Genomic DNA, 8,616 nt, shown 5'->3' on the forward strand with positions numbered 1-8,616 from the left:
ATCTGCTAACATCAATCACAGCTTCTGCTGTGGCTAGGAAGGGTCTTCCAAGGATGATGCATTCATCTTCTTCTTTCCTAGTGTCTAAGATTATGAAATCAGTAGGGATGTAAAGGCCTTCAACCTTTACTAACACGTCCTCTACTAATCCATAAGCTTGTCTTACTGACTTGTCTGCCAATTGAAGTGAGAATAAGACAGGATGTACCTCAATGATCCCGAGTTTCTCCATTACAGAGAGTGGCATAAGATTTATGCCTGACCCCAGGTCACACAGAGCCTTGTTAAAGGTCATGGTGCCTATAGTACAGGATATTAAGAATTTCCCAAGATCTTGTCTCTTTTGAGGTAAAGTTTGCTGAACCCATGTATTTAGTTCACTAATGAGCAAGGGAGGTTCATCTTTCCAAGTTTCATTACTAAACAACTTGGCATTCAGCTTCATGATAGCTCCTAGATATTGAGCAACTTGCTCTCCAGTTACATCTTCATCCTCTTCTGAGGAGGAATAGTTTTCAGAGCTCATGAATGGCAGAAGGAGATCTAGTGGAATCTCTATTGTCTCTATATGAGCCTCAAATTCCTTTAGGTCCTCAATGGGGAACTCCTTCTTGTTTAAGAGACGTCCCAGGAGGTCTTTCTCACTAGGATTTTCGTCCTTCTCCTCCCTTGTGCATTCGGCCATATTGATTACTTCAATGGCCTTGCAATCTCCTTTTGGATTCTCTTCTGTATTGCTTGGGAGAATACTGGGACGAGTTTCAATGACTTTCTTACTCAGCTGGCCCACTTGTGCCTCCAGATTTCTAATGGAGGACCTTGTTTCACTCATGAAACTTAAAGTGGCTTTTGACAGATCAGAGACTAAGTTTGCTAAATTAGAGGGGATCTATTCAGAATTCTCTGTCTGTTGCTGAAAAGATGATGGAAAAGACTTGTTATTACTGAGCCTATTTCTTCCACCATTGTTAAAACCTTGTTGAGGCTTTTGTTGATCCTTCCATGAGAAATTTGGATGATTTCTCCATGATGAGTTATAGGTGTTTCCATAAGGTTCACCCATGTAATTAACCTCTGCCATTGCAGGGTTCTCAGGATCATAAGCTTCTTCAGAAGCTGCCTCTTTAGTACTGTTGGATGCATTTTACCATCCATTCAGACTTTAAGAGATCATGTTGACTTGCTGAGTCAACACTTTGTTCTGAGCCAATATGGCATTCAGAGTATCAATTTCAATAACTCCCTTCCTCTGAGGCGTCCCACTATTCACGGAATTCCTCTCAGAAGTGTACATGAATTGGTTATTTGCAACCATGTCAATAAGTTCTTGAGCCTTTTCAGGCATTTTCTTTAGGTGAATAGATCCACCTGCAGAATGGTCCAATGACATCTTGGAAAATTCAGATAGACCAAAATAGAATATATCAAATATGGTCCATTCTGAAAACATGTCAGAAGGACACTTTTTGGTCATTTGCTTGTATCTTTCCCAAGCTTCATAGAGGGATTCACCATCTTTTTGCTTTAAGGTCTGAACATCCACTCTAAGCTTGCTCAGCTTTTGTGGAGGAAAGAATTTATCCAAGAAGGCTGTGACCAGCTTATCCCAGGAGTCCAGGCTATCTTTAGGTTGTGAGTCCAACCATGTTCTAGCTCTGTCTCTTACAGCAAAAGGGAAACGCATGAGCCTGTAGACTTCAGGATCTACTCCATTTTTCTTAACAGTCTCACAAATCTGCAAGAACTCAGTTAAAAACTGGTAAGGATCTTCAGATGGAAATCCATAAAACTTGCAGTTCTGTTGCATTAAAGCAACTAGTTGAGGCTTAAGCTCAAAATTGTTGGCTCCAATGGCAGGAATGGAGATGCTTCTTCCATCAAATTTGGACGTTGGTTTTGTGAAGTCACCAAGCATTCTCCTTGCATTATTGTTGTTGGGTTCGGCTGCCATCTCCTTCTCTTGTTCGAAAATTTCAGAAGGATTGCCTTTGGATTGTTGTAGTTTAGCTTCTCTTAGTTTCCTCTTCAGAGTCCTTTCAGGTTCTGGATCAGCTTCAACAAGAGTGTCTTTTTCCTTGTTCCTGCTCATATAGGGAAGAAGAGAACAAGAAAAGAAAGAGGAATCCTCTATGTCAAAGTATAGAGATTTCTTTATGTTAGTAGAAGAATAGTAGAAGAGGGAAGGGAAGAAGAGTGAAGAAGAATGGTTAAGGGTAAAGGTAGTGATTTGAGATGAAGAGAGGTGAAGAAAAATGTTAGTAAATAAATAAATAAAAGAAGGAGAGATAGAGAATTTCGAAAATAGTTTTGAAAATGTGGTTAGTGATTTTCGAAAATTAAAGAGAAGATATAATTAAAATTAAAATTTAAAACAATTAGTTAATTTAAAAAGAATTTTGAAAAGGGATGAGATATTTTCGAAAATTAGAGAGGGAAAAGTAGTTAGGTGGTTTTGAAAAAGATAAGAAACAAATAAAAAATCAAATAGTTAGTTGAAAAAGATATTAAAATCAAATTTAAAAAGATAAGAAGTTAAGAAGTTTAGATAAGATATTTTGAAATCAAATTTTTGAAAAAGATAAATTTTGAAAAAGATATAAAAAGATAAGATAAGAGGATATGATAAAAAGATAGGATTGAAAAAGATTTAATTTTTAAAATTAAAATTAATTACTTTACTAACAAGAAACTACAAGATAAGATTCTAAAATTTAAAGATTGAACCTTTCTTAACAAGAAAGTAACAAACTTCAAATTTTTGAATCAATAATATTAATTGTTAGTGTAATTTCGAAATTTTTGAAATAAAGATAAGGAAGAGATTTTGAAAATATTTTGAAAAAGATTTTTAAAATTTTCAAAAAAAAAGAAAAAAATGAAAAAGATATGATTTTTGAAAAAAAAAAGATTTTTGAAAAGATAAGATTTTTAAAATTTGAAAATTTGACTTGACTTGTAAGAAACAACTAATTTTGAAAATTTTTGACTAAGTCAACTTCAAATTTTTGAAATTTTGGGAGAAAAAAGGAAAATATATTTTTTTGATTTTTGAATTTTTAATGATGAGAGAGAAAAATTAAAAACGTCATTTTTGTGTTTTTCTCTTTTCTTTATGGATCAAAACAAAGAATGCATGCAAGAGCACTATGAATGTCAAGATGAACACCAAGAACACTATGAAGATCATGATGAACATCAAGAACATATTTTTGAAAGATTTTTGATGCAAAGAAAACATGCAAGACACCAAACTTAGAAATCTTTAATGCATGGACTCTAACAAATAAAAAAATGCATATGAAAAACAACAAATAACACAAAACAAGAAAACATCAAGATCAAACAAGAAGACTTGTCAAGAACAACTTGAAGATCATGAAAAACACCATGAATGCATGAATTTTCGAAAAATGCAAAAAAAAAAATTTAATGCATGCAATTGACACCAAACTTAAAAGTTGACTCAAGACTTGAATAAGAAACACAAAATATTTTTTATTTTTATGATTTTATGATTTTTTTGTATTTTTATTATTTTTTTTCGAAAATTATATTTTAAGAAAACGACAATAAAGAAAAATTTTTGAAAGATTTTTGAAAACTTTTTTGAAAAGAAAATAAAAAGAAAATTACCTAATCTGAGCAACAAGATGAACCGTCAGTTGTCTATACTCGAACAATCCCCGGCAACGGCGCCAAAAACTTGTGTTGTTGCCGGATCAAAAAAACATGGCGCTGTAGTTGCACGTAATTGTAATTCAAACAATCCCCGGCAACGGCGGCAAAAACTTGGTGGACGAAATCGTGATTCGTACTCTTTGTACTTGTATGAGATTTAATTCGAGATAATAGCTCTTTACTATGTGTGATCACAACTCCATTCAACTAACCAGCAAGTGTACTGGGTCGTCCAAGTAATAAACCTTACGTGAGTAAGGGTCGATCCCACAGAGATTGTTGGTATGAAGCAAGTTATGGTCATCTTGTAAATCTCAGTCAGGCGGATTTAAATAAATTATGGAATTTGAAAAATCAAATAATAGTAAATAAACATAAAATAAGGATAAAGTTACTCATGTATTTCCATGATGGGAATTTCAGATAGGTGTATGGAGATGCTGTGCTCTTCCTGAATCTCTGCTTTCCTACTGCTTGATCTAATCCTTCTTAGTCCTTTCCATGGCAAGCTGTATGTAGGGCATCACCGTTGTCAATGGCTACATCCCATCCTCTCAGTAAAAAAGCTCCAAATGCTCTGTCACAGCACGGCTAATCATCTGTCAGTTCTCAATCAGGTTGGAATAGAATCCCTTGATTCTTTTGCGTCTGTCACTAACGCCCAGCCTTCAGGAGTTTGAAGCTCGTCACAGTCATTCAATTCCGGAATCCTACTCGGAATACCACAGACAAGGTTAGACCTTCCAGATTCCCATGAATGCCGCCATCAATTCTAGCTTATACCACGAAGATTCTGATTAAGAAATCCAAGAGATTTGCGCCCAGTCTAAGGTAGAACGGAAGCGGTTGTCAATCAAGCGCGTTCATAGGTGAGAATGATGATGAGTGGCACGGATCATCACATTCATCAAGTTGAAGTGCAACGAATATCTTAGAATAGGAATAATTCAAATTGGATAGAAAATAATAGTAATTGTATTGAAACTTGAGGTACAGCAGAGCTCCACACCCTTAATCTATGGTGTGTAGAAACTCCACCGTTGAAAATACATAAGTGAAAGGTTCAGGCATGGCCGAATGGCCAGCCCTCAAAACGTGATCAATAGTCTCCTCAAATGAAGAATAAAATAAAACTGAGACCAAAGATGTCTAATACAATAGTAAATTATCCTATTTATACTAGACTAGCTACTAGGGTTTACATGAGTAAGTAATTGATGCATAAGTCCACTTCCGGGGCCCACTTGGTGTGTGTTTTGGCTGAGCTTGATCTATCCACGAGCTGAGGCTTCTTTTGGAGTTGAACGCCAAGTTGTAACGTGTTTTGGGCGTTCAACTCCAGGTCGTGACGTGTTTCTGGCGTTTTACTCCAGACAGCAACATGGAACTGGCGTTGAGCGCCAGTTTACGTCGTCAATTCCCAAATAAAGTATGGACTATTATATATTTCTGGAAATCTCTAGATGTCTACTTTCCAAAGCTGTTGAGAGCGTGCCATTTGGAGTTTTTTAGCTCCAGAAAATCCATTTTGAGTGTAGGGAGGTCAGATTCCAACAACATCAGCAGTCCTTTGTCAGCTTCCTATCAGAGTTTTGTTCAAGTCCCTCAATTTTAGCCAGAAATTATCTGAAATCATAGAAAAACACACATACTCATAGTAAAGTCCAGAAATGTGAATTTAACATAAAAACTAATGAAAACATCCCTAAAAGTAGCTTGAACTTACTAAAAACTACCTAAAAACAATGCCAAAAAGCGTATAAATTATCCGCTCATCATCCTCTCAGGTTCACTATCGAAGGAAGATGAAGTTTCTCCCCTTCTACCTGTCATACATTCAGCAAACAGCCAGCAGAGGATAAGTGAAGTGAAAATTCTCGTTGAGGTTAGTGGTTAGTTTGGTTGATGCAATTGATCAAATAGTTAATATGGCAGTAAGAAGACTGGAAATATGGACAATGAATAACAAAGATAACGAAAGCAGAAACAGAACAAAATAAGAAAAAGAGAAAAGAAATGAAAAGGGAAATAACAAGGTAATTAAAATGCTTAATCTAGCTCTCCAATCAATTTAGTAATTGTCAAATTCAAACTAATCCCCCGCAACGGCGCCATAAAACTTGATGACCGGAATTCACACCCCACAAAAATTTTTTTATTATGAATCCGTTTTCTTGGCAAGCGCACCAAAATTATCGTCAAGTAATAACCCATAGTGGAGTGGGATTGTATCCACAGAGATTGGTAGATTTGAGCAATGTTAATCAATTAGTGAATTAGTCAAGCTAAGCAATATAGAGTATGATTGCAGAATTGTAAATGAGCAGGGAAGTAAATGGCTCAAAGGTAAAGAGACGAAATAAAGTGCATAAAAAGAAATGGCAAGAATGTAAAGTGCAGAAACATAAATGTCTGAATTGTAAATGGGAATGGGGATTGACAAAATTGTAAACAAAGCTATAAAGAATGTGGAAGATAAGAATAGGAGAATTCATTGAGATTGGGAGATATTGTTCTCTTTGGATTAAATCTAGCTCATCTCATCTTCAATCATGCAATTCATTGACCTCTTGGCAATCATGATTGATTGAGCCCCAATCCCTTGGTGACTCAATCTCTCAAATCTTGATAATCAGCCAATTTCTTGGTCTAATTGCTCATGAAGAGAGATATGCTTGGTCCCTGATTATACCACACATCCTTGTAGATCCAGAATAATGGTGGATTATATGTCACCATATCCAATCACCAAAACACAGATTCTACTCAATTGTGAGAAGGGATTTCAAGCATGGTTCCATGTTTCCTTTTCCAAGGTTCCCATGAAACCCATTTTGCATTCAACCTCTTTCCCAAGATGATTGAACAGTAGCATTAAAACAAAATTTCTTCTAGCAAATCATAGAGAAGATGAAGAGAAAAGGAAATCACTATCATTAATACATCAAGTACAACAGAGCTCCCTCTCTCAATGAGAGGGAAGTTAGCTACTCATAGCTAAAGAAAAAGTACAATAGATGGAAGAAGATGAAAAGTGAAATCTAACTATGCTTCTAACAAGAGCTACTACTCCATTCTAATTACCAACCCTTTTTTTCAATACTTCCAGGGGTGATTTATACTATTCCTATTATTAGAAAATAAGAAATACAAAAAAAAAGAAATTACAAATGTATGAAAAAAAAAAAAGAAAACTCAATAAACGTGACCTCCAGTGGCTGGCGTGTGACCGGCGCTTCAGTGGCGTGCCACGCCCAGCTCCAATTTAGGCTTGGCGCGCCACACCCAGCTCTCAAGTGGCACGCCCCCTTGTGTTGCTATCCCTGGCGTGCCATGCCTTCGAGCCCAAGTAGCACGCCCAGGGTCTTTTCGAGCCTTTGTTAGCCTGGCGTGCCACGCCTTCGAACCCAAGTGGCACGCCCAAGCCTTTGTCTTCATCTTCTCCATTCTGGAAAGTTGTACTAGCGTGGCAAGCCCAGGGTTTGGTGTGTCACGCCCCTTGTATGTGTTGGTTCCTTCATTGGCGTGCCACGCCCAGAACTCAAGTGGCACGCCCATGTCTTCTTCTTGTTGATGGTTGATGCTGGCGTACCACGCCTGAGACTCAAGTGGCATGTCCAAGTGAGAAATGATAGCTGGTGTGCCACGCCTTCGACACCAAGTGGCACACCTATATGGTTCGCCTCCTATCTCCCTTTCTGGAAAATTGTACTAGTATGCCACACCCATGGTTCAGCGTGCCACGCCCATAGTTCTTCTTTGTTCTAGGAGTTGGCGTGCAATGCCCAACATCCAAGTGGCACGCCCAGATGGTCAATGAGGGATGGCGTGCCACGCCTTGGCCTTCAAGTGGCACACCTAAGTGAGGATGAGAGCTTGGCGTGCCACACCTTCGATCCCAAGTGGCACGCCCAGCTTTATTTTCCCTTCTTTGAAGCTTGTTGTGCCACGCCTTGGCCTTCAAGTGGCACGCCCAGGTGAGGATGAGGGCTTGGCGTGCCACGCCTTCGATTCCAAATGGCATGCCCATGTGTTTGGACATTCACTCTCGCCTCTGGAAATTTGTACTAACGTACCACGCCCAACTCCTAGCGTGCCACGCCCAAGTGATGATGGCCCTCTTTGAGCTTGGCGCGCCACGCCTGGCTCCTCAAGTGGCACGCCCAAGTGATGATGAGCTTGGCGTGCCACGCCTGCGATACCAAGTGGCACGCCTAAGTGCTTGGAACTTTGTATTGATGAACTGGCATGCCACGCCTCATGTTTCAAGTGGCACGCCCATAGTAGTTGATGGTTCTAGCGTGCCACGCCAAATCTGGCGTGCCACGCCCCTCTTGTGGCTTCTAGTATTGCTCTCTGGAAACTTGTACTAGCGTGCCACGCCCAACTCCTGGCGTGCCACACCCATATACTTTTATGGCGTTTGCTCTAAGTGGCACGCCAATTTCACACGCCCAGCTCTGTTTTACTGTTTTCTTCCCTTTTTATTGCACTTTTCACCTGAAATTCAACACAAACCCATTTCAAAGCAATGCACCATAATACTTATCATTTTGCTCATGAAATTGTATTGAAACAATGAATATGTGCTTTTTTTATGGTCCTTTTGCATAGGTAAAAAGGGTAAATGATGCAAGTCATTAGACAGTTGATTGACTATCTTTTTCGACTTGATATACCTCCTTGAGGTGTCTTTTTTGTGAGGATTTTGATATTTCTCTTCTTACAAACCCACCATTGATCATGTCTGGGGTGTGAACTGTAACACCTGGTATTTTTAAAAATTAAATAATTAATTATTTATGAATTATTATATTATATTGAGATTTTGTTTTTAAAAAAACTATTTTTAACAAAAATAATTTATAGAATTTTATAATTATTAAAATTTAATTTAATTATGACTTATTCTATTAGTTTAATTATTTATTAAAAACT

Source organism: Arachis duranensis, chromosome 9, assembly GCF_000817695.3.
Source record: "Arachis duranensis cultivar V14167 chromosome 9, aradu.V14167.gnm2.J7QH, whole genome shotgun sequence".
NCBI lineage: Eukaryota > Viridiplantae > Streptophyta > Magnoliopsida > Fabales > Fabaceae > Arachis > Arachis duranensis.